We start from the raw sequence: 19,620 nt of genomic DNA, 5'->3' as shown, positions 1-19,620 counted from the left end.
CCATGTCCTATTATAGAAGCATTATGTCTTCCCGGTAGCTGTATTTTATCTTTGTATTGACGAATGTGATGACAGCTGAAGACATACATGTAGTCTCTACTATCTAGCCTATCATATACATAAATAAATTTTATCATTGCTAACTTAGTATATTTTTGCTACAGAAAGGGAGAAAAAGTATGGGGCAAACTAAACAAGAATGTCCCAGGCTAAAGCTACAAGTGCTAAAAAAAAGTAAAATAGAACTCTATTAAGAACTCAAAATAGAACCCTATTAAGGAAAATATTTTGATTTCTTTTTTTTTTTTTTTTATTCATTTGTGAAATTGCACTGAAGTTGCTCATTAGAAACAAGAAATAATTTGATGTAGAAGTAAAGTTTCAAAAATTAATGTTTTCAGTTCACTCAAGCTATTTCATCTTAATTTATTTTTTAAATATGCAGCATTTGTTATCCAATATCTATTAATATAAATTGAAGAATACTTTGAGAAAGTTATTTTAAAAAAAGACAGTGTAATGTGTATACAAGTAGCCAAATATGAAGTTATTTTTCTAATTATTTGTGTAATTTATTATTTTTTTAAAGAATGGTTTTGAAAAGGTGATGTAATATCAACATACAAAATGAGCATTTTCCTAACCCTGGCAAAACTGTTGACTTCCACGTAATTATGTTTCATTACTGTGAAATATTGAAGATTTGCAATCTTTGGTAATATTATCTTAAAATTATATATTTTTTAAGGTTGTCCATTAACTTTCACAGGAATCCAGGAAACAGAGTTTATATTGGTTTTCAAGATTAAGTGAAGAAAAAAAATCTCTAATAAATACTTAGTAATGATGTTTAAAATAACAAGAAAATCAAATAAGAAAACAATCATCTTTCCCCAGCAGCCTCAAAAACACTTGAAACTTTTCTGCATTTCAGAGAGCTTTTAGCTGCTACTACCATTGTTATTATCATTATTAGCAAGTATTTTGGAGGAAATCTTTTAGCAAATGCATTTGTGCAATTATTGCTTTTTCTAAACAGAACCATGTGAAACAGAATCAATGTTTGTATGTCACACGTAAAATCTGCAAAATGCTCTTACCTGGGACTCAGAGCTAGTGATGCAAACATTAAGAAAGAAAAAAAAAAAAAAAAACATTTCTAGGAAAAACTAAGCTCTTTGTCTTTCTCTCCTGTGTATTTCATTAAAGACAAAATAAGAAAACATCTTTTCCCTCTTTTATTGTATGAAAAGATCTTTCTGCATGTAATTTATTAACGTACTCAGGCAATTTAACTGGTTACTTTCAGGTTAGTTTTAATTTCAATTCTAGACTTCCCATTAAGAAAGTTGTTTAAAAACTGACCTTTATATTACAGTGTACCACTTTCATCTTTCCCTTCCCTTCCCTTCCCTTCCCTTCCCTTCCCTTCCCTTCCCTTCCCTTCCCTTCCCTTCCCTTCCCTTCCCTTCCCTTCCCTTCCCTTCCCTTCCCTTCCCTTCCCTTCCCTTCCCTTCCCTTCCCCTCCCTTCCCCTCCCTCCCCTCCCCTACCCCCCGCCTACCCCCCTCCCCTCCCCAGCCCTCCCCTCCCCTCCCACAACAGATTATGAAAATGTCTTGCGCAATCCAGACCTGTTCTGTTTCATATTTATTGAAATATTAGAAGGGACTGGGAAAAATCCAGTGGAGGGATGAAAGACATAGTACTCCCCTGTGCATGCTATTAAACTCACATATTGCAAGCTTTATTTTCCTAAGCTCCACTTAGGAATCATTTAAAATGGACATATTCTGTTGTTTTTATGATAACCTCAGCAAACTGTTCACATTTCAAAATTTATTACTGAAGATGTTAAATAAAGTTCAATAACTGGAGGGTTATAATCAACAGGGGAGAAATGATGCACTGGTAACAATGTTAATTGGTTCTAATGTGACTGTTTTCTTCTAGAATGCCTCATTCATCCCATTTTGGTAATACAGTAAGCAAGCTGCTACAACAGACATGGAAAAATAAAGTGTCATCAACTCAGGAGTGAGCAGCTGCTGGCAGTCTTTATACAAGTGAAAAAGAGGGAAAGTTTTGAGATCCCTCGGTATGCTTATTCCTGATGGTTTCAGCTCAAGACAGTTGTGCTGCCTCCAGCAGAATGGGGGCATTTGGTGGGAGCAAAGAGCTTCTTCAGTGCTGCTCCCATGCTTGGTCCACACCAAGCCCTGTCTGAACATGGCCTCCATCTGCCTCTCTGCTGAGACAGGCTGGGTGAATCATCCAGTGATGCTGAGTCAGCTTTTGAATTTAGGGAAAGGTGCCTGGATGTTGAAACTCCATATTGACAGACAAGATGTAATGAGTTTTATTGTCACATTGATACGATTGTGATGGGCTGAAAATTGACCTGTGCTTAGATTTTCTGGTTATGATTTATATTACAGTGGCCGCTTGTTGCTGTAATAAGGACATGCATGAGACTAAGTCAGTGAACAAAGGCAATGCGTTTTATTAGAAATATTAGTATAACTATAAAAGTAATTAGACAGAGGAGGGAAAGAAAAACAAACTAAAATGACTTTAATCCTAAATATTAGAAATACTAGCTGAGAACAATTCTGATTTCAACTGGCATTTTTCTTTTTTTTTTTTTTTTTTTTTTTTTTTTTCTTTTTTTTTCTTTTTTTTTTTTTTTTTTTTTTCTTTTTCCAGTGTAGGCAAGGAATCTGAATTCCCAAAGCTGGGCTATTTTTTAATCCATATTTTATGTCTGAATAGGAAACACTACAAGCACTAGGACTACATCTCAGATGGAAATAGCTGTTACACACCATCACTTACAAGATATCAGCTAAGTAAAAAGAAACTTTTGAAGCACAACAGCATGCACATTAGGACTTTTGTCCTTCACAACAACTACAGGTTCTTCACTACAGTTCTACATTATCTTATCTTATCTTATCTTATCTTATCTTATCTTATCTTATCTTATCTTATCTTATCTTATCTTATCTTTTATCTTATCTTATCTTATCTTATCTTATCTTATCTTATCTTATCTTATCTTACCTTATCATCTTTATTATTTATTTTATTTTATTTTATTTTATTTTATTTTATTTTATTTTATTTTATGTATTTTCCCATAGGATTTCCTATGCATAGGTCTTCCTCCAAATACAAACTGACACTGTTGTCTGGATCACCTCAACCTGGCTTAGAGTGACTAAACTAACATTCTTGAGCTGGAAAACAAAGAAGCATTTGACAAGCTGTGCGAAGCAACTGCTGCTGGATTCATGTTTTGTAACAGATTTGAGGGGAGAGAACAAAGGGGACCAGAGACACTGGTGACAGCCAGTAAGCACAGGCACCTCGTAGGACAAAAACCTCAGAGCAGAAATCTTTGGTTCAAAGTCTCAATTCATAAAGCTTTTCTCATCCCACTTAGGAAAAACAAAAACCACACCTGCAGGTGGTAAATCACTGAGCAATGCAATTCTGCCTTTTCAGCTTTGATTATCAAAACCTTGGAGGCAGGGAGATGAGCTATGCACGGCAGTCAGGTATGTCCATGTGGAATTAGGACTGCTCTGCTGGAGTTGCTAGTTTCTCCTGGATCAGACCAGAATAACCAAGAGCAGAATTTGGCCTGATGTATTCGAAGGGTCATTTCTGGGACAGTGATAATAATGATTTGTGAATTGAAAGAGATTTTCTTGGGTCAGATTGTGATTTCCTCAGCTGATGAGACAGATAAAACTGAACTTTCTAGACAGAGTAGCACAACGAGTACAAACATATTTGCTGAGTACAGAGACAAGCAAAAATTGTCTCAAAACCTTTGAGCATGGATCGTCATATATCAAATATTAATGATAAAGCAAATACTGCAGAGAAATAATTTCTGAGCTGGCTATTATGATTATAATTGAATTCAATAAAAAAAAAAAAAAAGTAGGCAGTTCCCTTTCTCATTAGTGTAAACATGTGTCCATGTTTTGATTCTATTTACCTACCTACAACTGCCAAATAAGACTGTGCCACACTTACTTGCCCTCATCAAAGTTGTGCTGAAGTCACAACCAAACTGGCTCAAGGGTTATTAAATCCTCATCCAAGATCCTTCTAATTAAATTATAAAATCTGTCTTTCATGCTGTCATCTCTTCTACCACTGACGATTTCTTGTGTTATCTGCACGAAATTTGGGATCATAGCTGAAACCAAAACCATTTCAAAAATCACATTGACAGTTTTGTAGTTGACGCAGTAAATAAATGTAAAGATAATGTGATTTTACATAATTTGAAGAATATTATTATGCAGTATATATAAATAATGCCACTTCCTCTTTAATCCTTTTTGAGTTTGAAAGAATAATTAGAATATTTTAATTTATTTTTTTTTTCACATTTTTCTAACTATAAGGAAAACAGGAAAAAACTTTTCCCCCATAACACTGTGTAATAGCTGTGATTTAGAGAAGAACAATAGCTTTCTCTCTCTCTCTAGCAGAATTTAAAAAATATTAAATGTTTTTTCCCCTCCCCTCCCCTCCCCTCCCCTCCCCTCCCCTCCCCTCCCCTCTCCTCTCCTCTCCTCTCCTCTCCTCTCCTCTCCTCTCCTCTCCTCTCCTCTCCTCTCCTCTCCTCTCCTCTCCTCTCCTCTCCTCTCCTCTCCTCTCCTCTCCTCTCCTCTCCTCTCCTCTCCTCTCCTCTCCTCTCCTCTCCTCTCCTCTCCCCTCCCCTCCCCTCCTCGAGTCTCCTCGTGTCTCCTCTCCTCGAGTCTCCCCTCCCCTCCCCTCCCCTCCCCTCCCCTCCCCTCCCCTCCCCTCCCCTCCCCTCCCCTCCCCTTCCTTCCCCTTCCCTTTCCCTCCCCTTCCCTCCCCTTCCCTTCCCTTCCCTTCCCTTCCCTTCCCTTCCCTTCCCTTCCCTTCCCTTCCCTTCCCTTCCCTTCCCTTCCCTTCCCTTCCCTTCCCTTCCCTTCCCTTCCCTTCCCTTCCCTTCCCTTCCCTTCCCTTCCCTTCCCTTCCCTTCCCTTCCCTTCCCTTCCCTTCCCTTCCCTTCCCTTCCCTTCCCTTCCCTTCCCTTCCTTTTTTTTCTTTTTTTTTTTTTTTTTTTACTTGACACTGGATAGAAGGATTAATTATAGTTCTTCACTCTAAAGCAGCTGTGTTAGTATCATGCATGCTAAATAAATTTACAGTTTTGTGATATCATAATTGGAATTTAGTAAGCTTTGAACTACCCACGCTTGAATTGAGCTCTGTGAGCCTAGAGCAAAGCTTTTGACAGCTCAAATGCTGTAATGGAAAACTGAGAGAATTACAATATTCATAGTCCCCTAGATCCCCTTCCTCTCTCCCTCTGACATTATACATTATCTCCAGTAGTGCCAGTCAAGGCTGTGGTGTGGGTCACACCACCGCATCCCATAAACTCTTCCTCGTCTTGTCTTTCACAATGTATAACCATTGAAAAGTCTGCCATGTTAGCTAGAAATACCCAGCAGCCTAAAATCAGCATGTGTCAGCCAACCAGTATAATACAGCAGATGTTTAGACAAGGAAAAATATGGTCTGGCTGCAGATAAAGAGTGTTAAAAAAAAGGATAATAAGGGCTGGGATTTGTGTCTTTTACCCTAGGACGTCCCTTTGCAGTAAATTTTGTGCAGGAGAACAGGTAAGTTTGAATCTCTGTTTTGAAGGAGACCTGCCTGGAGAAAATAATGTTCAACACATCTTCCTTCAAATCTCCTGTAGCTTTTAGTAACTCAACAAAAAATATTTAAAATTTATGAAAAGTAAACACAATTAAGGAAAACTAGAAACAATGAACCCTTCACAGATATGTATAAAACTCTGCAGTGGAGAGGATCAGTGCTGCACTTGAAGTGTGGAGTTACTTTCCACTTGCATCTTTAAGATAGGTATGTAAGGTATAGAATCATACAATAACCAGAGTTGTAAGGGACACACGAGGATCATCAAGTCCAACTCCTGGCTCCACACTGGTCTACCCAAAAATCAGAAATTCAGACCATATGACTAAGAGCATAAACTCCGACAGGCTTGGTTCTGTGACTATGGCCCTGGAGAGCCTGTTCCAGTGTGTAGCCAACCTCTCAGTGAAAACCCTTTTCCTGATATCCAACCTGACCACATCTGGAATATTGCATCCAGTTCTGGGCCCCTCAGTTCAAGAAGGAGAGGGAACTGCTTGAGAGAGTCCAGCGCAGAGCCACGAGGATGATTAAGGGAGTGGAGCATCTCCCTTACGAGGAAAGGCTGAGGGAGCTGGGTCTCTTTAGCTTGGAGAAGAGGAGACTGAGGTGTGACCTTATTAATGTTTATAAACATGTAAAGGGCGAGTGTCAGGAGGAAAGAGCCTGGCTCTTCTTGGTGACATCCAATGACAGGACAAGGGGCAATGGGTGCAATCTGGGACATAGGAGGTTTCACTTAAATATGAGACAAAACTTTTTTATGGTGAGGGTGACAGAACACTAGAACAGGCTGCCCAGGGGGGTTGTGGAGTCTCCTTCTCTGGAGACATTCAATACCCACCTGGATGCATTCCCATGTCATGTGATTTAGGTGTTCCTGCTCTGGCAGGGGGATTGGACTAGATGATCTTTCAAGGCCCCTTCCAATCTCTAATACTCTGTGATTCGGTGTGTGATTCTGTTTGTGATTCTGAACCTTCTCTGTCACAGCTTGACTCCATTTCCATGTGTCCTATTCCTGGTCACCAGAGAGAAGAGATCAGCGCTTGCCCCTCCACTCCACCTTGTGAGGAAGCTGTAGACTGTGATGAGGTCTCCCTCAGACTCCTTTTTTTCAGGCTGAACAAACCAAGTGACCTCAGCCACTTCTCATATGTTTTTCCCTCTAGGCCCTTCACCATCTTTGTAGCCCTTCTCTGGACACTCTCCAACAGTTTTACATCCCCTTTGTACTGTGGTGCCCAGAACTGCACACCGTACTTGAGGGGAGGCCGCACCAGCGCAGAGTAGAGCAGGACAATCACTTCCCTCGACCAACTAGCAATGCTGTGCTTGATGCACCCCATGATACAGTTGGCCCTCCTGGCTGCCAGGGCACACTGCTGGCTCATATTAAAGCTTGCTGTCAACCACAACCCCCAGATCCCTCTCTGCGGGGCTGCTCTCCAGCGTCTCGTCACTCAGTCTGTACGGATAGCCAGGGTTGTCCCTTACCAGGTGCAGGACCTGGCACTTGCTCCTGTTAAACTTCATGCAGTTGGTGATTGCTCAGCTCTCCAATCTGTCCAGATCTCTCTGCAAGGCCTTTCCAACTTCAACAGAGTCAACAACTCCTCCCAGTTTAATGTCATCAGCAAACTTACTCAAAACACCTTCTAGTCCTACATCCAAATAGTTTATGAAAGTGTTGAGAAGAACTGGCCCTAAAATGAAGGCCTGGGAACCCCACTGGTGACTGGCTGCCAGCCTGATGTAACCCCATTTACCATAACCCTTTGAGCCCTACCCATCAGCCAATTGTTCACCCATCGTATGATGTTTTTATCTAGCTGTATGCTGGACATTTTGTCCAGTAGGATCCTATGAGAAACTGTATCAAAAGCTTTACTGAAATCCAAAAAGATTACATCAGCCGGTTTCCCTTGATCGACTAGATAGGTAACATTATCATAAAAGGAAATTGTGTTAAACAGGACCAACGCTTCGTGAACCCATGTTGGCTGTGACTTATGACTGCATTGTCTCCCAGGTGCATTTCAATAACTCTCAGCACAATCTTCTCCATATTTTTACCAGGCACTGACATGAGACTGACAGGCCTGTAGTTACCAGGGTCTTCTTTCTTGCCCTTCTTGAAAATTCACACAACTTGTGGAAGCTTCCAGTCAATTGGGACCTCTCCAGATTCCCCAGACCATTGAAAAATAATTGAGAAAGGTCCTGCAATCATGTCAGCCAGCTCTCTGAGCACCCTGGGATGAATCCCATCAAGCCACATGGACTTGTATGCATCCAGGTGGAGCAGCAAATCCCACACACATTTGGGGTTGTCTGGGAGTTTATCATTCCCACCATCATGGTCCTCCATCTCAGGGCACCTGGGGTTCCGAAGCCCATCAATGGTGTTGAAGACAGAGGCAAAGAAGTCATTAAACATCTCTGCTTTTCCTATGTCCTTGTTTGTGAGGTGACCATTCCCATCAAGTAGTGGACCTATGTTTTTTCTGGTCCTCCTTTTTCTGTTCACATATTTAAAAAGGCCCTTTTTAGTGTCTCCCACAGTCCTGGCCAGCTTCAACTCTAATTGGGCTTTGACCGCATGAATTTTCTCCCTACAAAGGCAAACAGTTCCTTTAGTGCTTCCTTGTTGCCTGACCCTGCTTCCAGCAACCATACACTTTCTTTTTGTGCCTAAGCTCCAGAAGAAGATCCCTGCTAGGCCAAGCTGACCTTCTGCGCAGCCTGCTTGAATTCCAATATTTTGGAATTGCCCGATCCTGTGCTTTTAGGAGGCAGTGCTTAAAGACTGACCAGCACTGATGGACTCTGATGCCTTCAAAAGCAGTTTCCCAGAAGACCTTAACAACTAGTTCCCTGAGCAGCCTGAAGTCTGCTCTCCCCATATGCAGGGTTGAAGTTTTGGTGGCATTTTTCCTTCTGTCACCAAAAATTTTAAACTCAACTGCTTCATGGTCACTATGACCAAGACAGCTACCAATTGCCATGTCACCCACAAGACCCTCTCTGTTCTCAAGCTACAGATCTAGGAGGGCACCTTTCCTAGTTGGCTCCTTTATTGCCTGCACCAAGAAGTTATCATCGAGGTGCTTTAAGAACCTGCTGGACCTGCTTGTGTCAGCTGTGTGATATTCCCATTTAAAGTCTGGCAAGTTGAAGCCCCACATGAGGACAAAGGCAGTTGAGGTAAGTTGAGGTAAAAGTTGAGGCAAAAGCAATCTAATATTTTTATTTCAGAAAAATACACTGCACTTTCACAAACACTTTTAAAAACATGTGGAGGTTACTGTTTAATAATATCTCTAATATTTTTGGTCAGACAGTATCTGGCTTACCCAAACTTGCAGTTCCCATACTCTTACAGACTTCAATCAGAAAGAAGTCTGCATTGTGGATAAAGACATGCAGCCTTTCTAAGCCTCTGGAAATTACTACATACACTGTGATTAAAAACTCTTAAGTTTTGTTAAACTAATTCAGATTAAATATTTTGTGTCATGTCATTAAATTCTTATTAAAATGTAGCTAGTGTCGATTTAAATATTATCATTTACCTTGTGGAAGCTTTTTTTTTTTTCTTTTTTTAACTTTCTACAACAAATATTTTCCTAGAAAAATCGAAAAACCTAATTATTTGCTTGATTTGATATTTTATTTTAAATAAATCTAATGTTACTTCATAAGCTTCCACAGCATAGCAGATGTATTTTCACCTTCCAAGCACTCAGCTGAAAACTCAACAAATTTAGCTAGTTTAGCAACATTTTGACAATATTTAGACAACGCTGTTTTCCACTTGAGTATGAAGAAAGGGAGGCTGGCTTGCAGTAAAATTGAAGGAACCCTCATATATGTATTTAATGTTTTGTAAAGTTCACAAGCTATAAGGAGAAAAAGTATTGTCAAATTTGAACAAGCTGAAAATACTTCAATTTAGCTAAAATTCAACTGAATTAACCTAATGTGGTCTACTGCTTCCTGTAAGCAAGAACTCAAATACTTATTTTCTCCAAATCTCAGCAACTCTCTAGCTACACAATATTTTACATGATGAAATATAACTTTCATTTCCTGGATTTGCAAAGGAAATTGGATATTAACAATTGTATCATGGGATAGATAGTCCCAAGAAACTCTACTCTGGAGTAATTCTTCCCACATGCAACTGTAACTTTTCCAGGGGATAACTCAGCTTTACATAAAATGTGGTTTAGCAGTGGTTGGGCTCTAAGAAGCTGATTATTATCAACTTAATAAATCAAAAGGACATTTTTGTAGTCTCATCAATATGTATTTGATTTTAATAAAACTATATTAAAAACAGTATCATTCTTACAAACTAAAAAATGCTGAAAATTTTGTGGCCAGTTTCATAATTCAGCCTTTTATTCTGAATGCATGAAATAAGCTTAAACTGTCAGATTTTACTACAGAATGATAATCTTTAATTTTCTTACTCTTACTTAAAATACATGAGTTTTTAAAAGATCATTTTTTAGCTGCTGTCACAGACCTGCAACAAGTAACTCAGCTATTTAAAATCTGAAGGAATTTGGTTACTGTCAGTTTTTGCTATGTAGTGGTATTTAGAAAATGACAACTTTTACAGTAGATTTCTCTATTAATCATAAACGCAATTACTTAATTATTAACTGAACAACAATGGATTGGGAAGAATTTGAGTTTGATTAACTCTTATGGTTGTAAGTGTCTGTTTAAAATATCGTGATAAATTTGGTGATTTCTGTTTCTGTTCAAAGGCAAAGCAAAACAATAGTACATTACAGAAGAAAAATGGGATGAAACATTTGCAAAATTACATGCAATAACATCTTGTTATACATTACAATTCAACCCATCAATTTCTTTGCACATGCAGATTTAGTTGTGGTATATATGTGTGTGTAATATATGTTCAAGTATTATACTCAGTTACATTTTCAATTAAACATGATATAATTGTCACTAAAATTAGTAGTTTAAGGTATAGCCTTCCTGGTTTTGCTTCATAAAGAATTTTTATTTTATATATATATATATATATATATATATTTATATATATTTATTTATGTAAACCTCTGTGCCCCTAGTTTACAGGAAAAACATTGACAATATCAAATTTCATAGCTCATTTGTTTTGGTAAATACAAGTCCCCTTTCCTTCAACCCTCTCACAGCATCAGGTATGCCATCTAGCTCCCTGTGAGTACAAATTCAGGCACAAGAACTTCATTTTAGATGTTGCTTAGAATACAACTTAATTTTTGTTACCTGTAAACCAGTCCTTCAAACATTATTTTGGCATGTCCTCATGCTACACAAGGATATGCAACATTTATTTTTATTGTCAAGCTGCAACACTCCAACAGCATGAGCCATCCATTCTAATTATTTCAGGAACTGTGAGGTCATTTGCTCTAAAGAAATATGTCTTAATAATCTAAAGGAACAGTTTGGCCCAAAGAAGACCAAGGACACTTGAGACATATGGAACAAGCTTTATTCTGCACCACTGGCATGAGATATGTGGCCTTGAGAGTACACTTTATCAGCCTGGATAGTAGTAGCCTATCTAGTAACTGAATTCACTTGCAAGCAAGAGAACGAGGCAGATCATTTTTAGCATTTGTTATTAATCACTTACAAATAATATTTATCTTCCATACACAATAGTATCATTTCTGATCCCTAGCTGTGTAAAAATATTAAAAAATAAATAAATAAAAAATCCAGGAAATTAAAAGAATAATGAAATTATAAGATCATAAAACAAAACAAAACAAAACAAACAAACAAACAAACAAACAAACAAAAACCTATAGCTGAATATATTAGCAGTTTTGGTGAAACCAGATTCCATTCTAGATTTCATTCATTGCACACATATCCTCTCACACAAACATGCATTTAAACATAAGTATATCAAGGTCTGTGCAACACATAGATCTTTAGAGCAGGAGCTTAATAGAATCTATATGATTCATATAAATGTATTATTTGCCATTTCATATGTCAGTTACATACAAAAATGCATACACTAACAACAATGCAGAAGTTTTTTTTTTCTTCTTCACTTTTTCTTTAAGAAGTCCATCTTTCTTATCTCCCATCTGATAAGAAATAAAAAACAATTGCTAAATGTTTTTTAAACTACTTCAGAATTCTTCAGAGGGCAAAAATTTCTGGAAATATATGTTTAGACAAAACTCTCAAATTTAGCAAGAGGTTTTGTAAAAAGTAGTACCTTTTGTCACATTAAGAAAAAAAAAAAAAAAAAAAAAAAAAACACCAGAAAAGGAAATTAGTCTTTTTCTCTTTTCATGTGTTTGTATGTATTCTTTTGCACAGTCATCCAATACCTAACTATCCAGTTCTTCCTCACAATTTTCCTCATGTTTTTAAAAAATCTTATCTTTTATATTATAGAGCTACATACTATTCTCAGCACACGTAGCTGCAGAAATGTTGCAAACATTCATAAAAACCTGTACTTTCTATCTGCAGTGGAGAATGTTTAGATATCAGATGGAGCAAGTTTCTCAAATTTCCTCTAGAAAACCTTAGGGTTCTGTTACAACAGACGGAAATGGAGGAAGGAGTCAACATGACTTTTTTCTGTTTGTTTCTACTTCTGATATACCGATGTTCTGCTACTCATTGCTGGGGGAAAAGATACCAGGTTATTTATGTTTAACAGCTAGGAAAATGCTATCAAAGTCAAGCACAGTGAAATTAGATTTTAGATCCCATGTCAGTATCAAAGAGAAAATATTTCATATCAAGTCACTGCAAAAACTGGTAACACGAAAGTTATATTCTAAAGCTTTCAGTGGTTTGGAAAGTAACAGGCTACTCCTTTTGCTTCTTTAACCAGATGCTGTCTTCTATTTCTGCCTCTCTTTTCTGTTTGCTGCTGTTGTGACTTAATCCTTTCAAAAATTTCTATTATGGAGTCTCAGCTTGAATTTATAAAACCTGATATCTGCTTCTCAAACAAAACTGTGCCATCTCATAGTTCATTCAAAATGCTGACCTTTTCAGCTATGAAATTAATTTTTGACAAACTTACATTCATTGCTTTTTTTTTTTTTTTTAATTTTATTTCATCCCTGCAGTAAAAACTGCATCCAAGCAAACAGTGTGGGCTAAACTTTGCACATGCATAAAATTTCCTATTTATTACTGGCAAAACCTCTCCTTTTCATTGTATTACTAAGCATCAGATATAGGACAAGCCCTACCCTTACTCTCAGTCCCAATGAATGGTACGTTTTGAGCAACTTTTCACAGAAAAGGCATGAATGCACACAAGACCTGCTGCAGCTTCTGGGAGCTCTTGTGCATAAAGCAGCAAAACACATGTGAGAAACGCTCCGTAGCCAATAACTTAGGCTCAGGCGAGGATCTCAGTGGAGTAGTAATTTATTCACGATTGCAATGGCGGGCATCCCACAAGCAGGAGCGCACCTACTGGTTCCAAAACACAGTTTATATACTTTTTGATGACAGGACCCTCCCCTGTTTCCCCACTGAGTGGGTAATCCAGGTTCACAGTCTATCTGATGCTTCACAGACAATGCATGGACTTCAGTTGCCGGCCTGTTAAATTTCAAATTTCTTTTGACTTTTTTTACTGTTTGAAGTGGTAATGTTTCTTCACTTATCTGACTTGACTTAACACTGCGATTTTCACCTAATTGTTCTAAGGAGCGTGGTTGTCTGCATTTTACAAGTTCGCCTGCTAAGTTTTCTTATCACTGCAAGCATATCTCAGTACCCCATTCCTTACCTTTAAACAATGTAACTCTGCAAAAACAACATTTTTATTCCCACACACACCCGGGAGCACAATGAACGTGTAGCTCAAACCAAGAAGTCTGTACCCCCAGCAGAAAAGCACCCATGGCTGTTTTGATAGGACATAGGGATACAGGGTGGCTTATACCTGCAAAAGACTGCTCTACTTCTCTTAATCCACACTCATATCAAAGCATTCTCATTTATCTGCCATTCTGTTTTTCACTTGATCTGTAAACTATATGGGGTGGAGCAGGTGGGGAGGAGCACAATAAACAAAACTTTATTTATACCTTAAAAGAGGAATCACAGAAAAGCCTAAAAGACTTAAAGAAGATCGTCTCTTGCCCTTATGGATGGACAACAACATGCTGAAAATGAGTGTTGACAAAGGTATAATTTACTTTTCATGCTTGCTGAGTATTTCAAAATGTGGCTATAACCCTGATGTGGATACAGGAAGGTTTACTCCTTTATGGAATTAAATAAACACTGATGGGCAAACCTGAGGAGGAGGTTGACTCTGGGAAAATACTAAAATCTTGGATGTCTTTGCTTCCATCTGCACAGTACCAAATGACAAGATGGCAAACTGAAGACGTCCCTCACTACTACTGACTTTCCTGTGACATTCCCATTGTCATAACAGAAATGCTGTCCTTAGAAAAGCCTTCCATGAAAATCAGTGTTACACATACACCAAACAAATAGAAAATACTTTTATTTCCCTTTTCCTTTATTTTTTGAGGTTTATGAAATATCTGTTTGAAATCATATCACCATGTATTAGAACTGCCACACCTAGCAACATAGTGCATTATGGCTGTTCTTCAGATGTGGGCCCTTATAACACATTTCACCATGGAATTTAATTGCTAGATGCAATGTTTTGTATTTATTTCTTATCTTTGAAAACAAGGGCTGGATCCTATATGGCTATGCCTGTGCAGTCAGGACCTATGTCTCATAAGTGCAGAACTTCCTGTAGTAAATGACAACCATTATCACACCCTTTCATAGTTAACAGTGATTACTTTCAGCTTCCTTAATAAAAGGTCTGTAACATCTTCAATAGGAAAACTGTCTCTGATTATGAGTTTGCATAGCTCTGAGGATACAAGGCCTTGATCTTCCTGGGCTGTGGGAGTGTGGCCATAGGGGTCAACAAGCCCCATGGTTGGTGATAACATCAGACTCAGCGGTGAGGCCATCAGGAATGTAAAGAGTTTAGAGGGAACAAAGAGGGGTGATTCAGGAGACGCCTTGTTGTCTCGGGTTGCTTGTTCTCTGGCCTTTAAGGCATGGAAGCTGCTGGGTGTTTGCTGTTGCCAGGCAAAGTTGTTGACCAATGAATAGTTAGTGGAAAAGGACTGCTGTGGGGCGAATGGTATAAGAAGGGAGACTGTCCCCAGTATTGGGATGCAACAAGAGAATGAAGTTATGCCCTCAGTATGAGAGATGAAGCTAGGCCCTCAGTAAGAGGGATAATGAAGTTATGTCATCAATAAAGAAGTAGCAGTTACTGATCCTAAAAGAACCCTGGTGTTCGTGTGGTCATTATGCCCCACTGGGCCATCAGAATTATACTATAACACAAATGCTCAATTATTAATGTTACTGTGAGCAATAAAGTTCTGGAAGTTCTGTCAAATTGACACTTAATTGACTGATACTTAATTTCTCATCTGAATATCTGGACCAAATTTAAGTCCATTGTTAAAATGTTGATCAAAAGCACTGTCACTGATAAATATATCTATATTTGCAGGCTATACTTACAGTAGCAGATTGGGTCATGCCAGGAAATATTCCAGGCATCACAATTGCATTTATTTCTCAGTTGCTAGTATGTTCTCCTAAACAATTCCCTGGCACCAATCAGGGTTTTGAGACCACCCTGGTTTTAAGTGGGACCCTCTTTCAGAAGCAAGAAGGATTTAATAATACAGTTTCAGGCCTTTTTGCAGTAATTGAGATCAATGCCTGCAAAAACCTCCTTAACATTATTTTACTTGACATTATACATTTTGCCATAAGGTCCAGATATCACAGTATGGTTGCTTACAATATTGACAACAATAGTCATATGGAATTCTGTCACACCTCTGGAATGTGTCATTTTGTTTAACTGATTTATATTTCAGTGTAAACCATTCAGTGCCTTCAATTGTTTCTGTTCTTGTGCATGGCCAGATCACAAACAGCAGGGAAAAAAAAAATATTTCTATATATATATATGTCATCCTTAAGCAAGCATTTCATTTTCTGGCTGAAAATTTCATGGAGGAGAGAACTCTCTAGTTTGTAAACTAGCAAATGCACTTATAGTTGGGATACCATCACAAAATGGACTGCCAGTTATAAGAATAAGTTTGCACATGACTGAACAAGTTCAATCCACTTGCATTCAAATTATCTAAAATGAATGGTCCAATTTCTGTCATTCCTCAGTCTGTGCTTGTCATTGTGTGTTTGTAGAGGTTCAAACCACCATAAATTTGTGTCAGTTCCTTTACTATCTAAACAGATTTTTTCATGTTTTTCTCTCTTATTGCAGATTTTTTTTTCAGAAAAAAACATCCTATGAACTGTTTCTGAATGAATTTAAATATTGAATAAAAATACGTAAGAAATAATGATTAATGAATCTCCAAAGCTATATGATTTGGCTCACAGGACTGCTATCCTCTTATTCCAAATAATAATGTGGAAATGGATGGTCAGAAGTTTAAAACCAGGTTGGATGGGGCTTTGGACAACCTGGTCTAGTAGAAAGTGTCCCTGCCCATTGCAGGGGATTTGGAAATGGATGATCTTTAAGGTCTCTTCCAACAAAAAACATTCTATGATTTTATGGTTTTATGATTCCATGAATCACTTGGAGCTTCTCGGAAACATCATAGTGATCTGGGGATGGATTCAAGCAAGAATATTGTTCCTTGGCATACCAAACCAGAGAGGGTAGAGAGCACCAAGAACTTCTGAAAGAAATCAAAGAAAACCTAAATTCCAATGTATGTTTTGAGATTTCAGTATTGGATGAGATTTATCAGAATTTCTCTCTTTATACCAGAGTACTTCCACAATGGCATGGAAAACTCTTACTCTTTCTCTGTCTCAGACAAGCAAACTGAAATTTCATTCTCACCTTATCTATACAGGTCTTTTGAATACTTAAATGGGAAGCTCCTCCTGCCAAAAGCTTTGAGTCTCAGCATAGCATGTGCACCCCTCAGTACAGCTGACTTTCATCTACACTAACAGTACACACTGTAAACAACTCAGAAATTATGAGGTCTGACATTACTGTTAAAGCTCATGTAGTACTTATTTAAACAGAGTAACTCATACTCTACAGAGGAAACTTTGGTTAAAGAACAAAATTTCAATCATATTTAAATATGTTTGCTTACTTCTTGTGTTTGTGTTTATTTGTGACCAAGATTTTATGAAGAATAAGTGGAAATAACTTATCTTGGATAGATTACTATGGATAGATTACTTGGATAGATTACCTTGGATAGATTAATAAAAGAAGAGCAAATAAAATCTGTTTTCAGTCACCAGATGGTGCAGTTATCAACAGTCCTATAAATTTTATTTAACTATATGTATAGTTTCATCTTAGGGAAAATGGATTTTGTTGGTCATACAATTTTTTCATCACAGAAGATGCTGCATTTCATATGCAATTACTCTGATTAGACTAATTTTCTAAGTTCAGAGATGACACTCATATTTTGTTGTGAAATAACTTGTTATCAGAGTTTCCTAAATGCAGCCTACAAAAATAAAAATAAACTGTTATTTTGCCATTGAGAATTTACATCCATAGCTTCATAATTCATGAATTTCATGTTCATCTAGTAACGACACTATTGCATAGTACTATTGCACAGCTTAATATATTCGATAGAAATACTTTACTCAATATCTTTACACACAGAAAATGAAAGTTCAGCAAGAATATGACATTACCTCTCATTAATTGCTTGTTACTGGAAGCAAAGTGATTATGATCCTTGAATATACACTAATAATTTTAGAAGGAAATATTTAATAAAATCAAACGTTAAAGTATTTTGGAGAGATGTTGAGTGTTTTTTGTTTTTTTTTTGTTTTTTTTTTTTTTTTTCTTTTAAAGCTACTACTGCATTTATTCTTTAATGTGCAAAATGTGATTACCCTTGAGACATAAAGTGCTTTGAAACTTGCATCAGTAAATCTAGATTTTTAAATTTTACTTCAAAATATTTGACCCTTACAACAGCAGGTCCAAATATAAACAAAAGTAGTGCTATTATAGTGCAAACCCATCCTAAAATACAGTCTTCATACACACTAACTCCACTGAAGTTTTTTTTGTGCATCCACTGAGTCTGACCACAACTAGTCCTTCCATAATACATGCCTGTAGAACAAAAGCTACTTTGCTGTATAATGGTCTTGAACATAGATGGGGCAAAAATGTCAATAGCAAAGTAGATTTATTCGTGAAATAAAGTGTTTTCTCATAAGAAAGGGAATGAACATTAAAATATATTTTGAACACAGATTCCTAGCATCAGAAAAGAAATTAAAACTCTTGCTGAAATAAACAGAAGTCAGCTATAAATACATAAGGCCAGATTTCCAACTGCAGCAAGTCAAATGACATGTTCTAGTTTCAAATGAAATATAGTATGTGGGTTCTGATTTAATTCTCAAAGGCACATAATTTAAGGTTATAATTCTCGTCTAAAGGGCAGAACTAAGAGGGCGTAACTAAAAGGGCAGAATTGCAAGTGTACCTTAAGCACCTTTACACTGCCATGAAACAAACAAACAAACAAACAAACAAACAAAAAACAGGAAAAAGCCCTTAATTTTCCTTGCCTTGAAACCTTGCTAGGTTTTCTTTTCTTCCTTCTCTCTGGTCAACTGTCAGAGACTGCTCAAACAGATGCATTTCTACAGGTTAGGAAATTTCCAAATTTGTGGCTGCTTTTGTCAGTAGACAAAAAGAAACAAAGGAGATGCTATGATGAATCTAGGTCACTCAAACATTATCTGGGCTGAATTAGCTTTGCAACTGCTTTGCAGTACTGGAGAGTATAAAGAAGCACTCAACAGTGCAGAACTGATTTCAAGTCAATAAATACATTAGATTATTTTAACAGTGGAATCATTACAAATGGATAACAAAAATCATGTCAGAATATTACTTTTCTCAGAGTCAAGCGACAGCAAAATATGTTCTATTGTTTTCTCTTATAAACATTTGCCATTTATTCAGTCAAAGCTTTAAAAAGAAAAGTACCTTTTTTTTTTTACAGCTTGGTATATGAACACATCTTCCCCCTCTCCTCCCAACAAAGAACAGACAGTAACTAAATAACTAAATAAATAAACAAACAAACAAACAAATAAATAAAAAACACTGCCTCATATAGATATCCAAATTAAGTCTGTGACATTGCCTGCAGTTGTAGCATGCTATCTTATTTTGGAGTGAAAAGTTTGAGCTTAAAGTAAAAATAACTGTATCCAGAGGGGAAAAAAAAAAGAAAATAAGATCAAATAATTATACTAGATATTGCACAAAAAGTTAAATCCAATTTGATTCATTTTTGTTCTTTCCTTTTGTGATTTATAGGGTATCCTAAACAGACAGCTGCCTTAATTATATGTACATGAATGTCTTTCTAAGCTATTTTTTTCTGAAAAGAAAATCCATACCAAGATACTTTCCACCTTAGCTGAGACCATGAACATTAATGAAAAAAAAATGCTGAATTACAGAATTAAATAGTGTGACTTTCTAGAATTGATACTACTTTTTCTTTAGTAAACTTTCAATTCTCTGAGCATATGCCTTTCTAGCAAACTGAAGGAAGCCTAACTGATTAACCTAAAGTAATTTTACCACTGTTTTGCTTTAGAGTTGATTGAATATATCAAGGTATTGAAATATGTTACACAATACTTTTTAGCAGTCTGGCTACAGATTAGCTCTCTTTGTGAACAGAATTGTAGAGAGAGCAGGGAGCACAGGTACAACAGGATGCAAGGTGGAAATGCTGAGCTACATGAAATTTCTTACACT

Source organism: Cygnus olor, chromosome Z (genome assembly GCF_009769625.2).
Source record: "Cygnus olor isolate bCygOlo1 chromosome Z, bCygOlo1.pri.v2, whole genome shotgun sequence".
NCBI lineage: Eukaryota > Metazoa > Chordata > Aves > Anseriformes > Anatidae > Cygnus > Cygnus olor.
The sequence above is the reverse complement of the archived record's forward strand: the minus strand, read 5'-3'. Positions refer to the sequence as shown.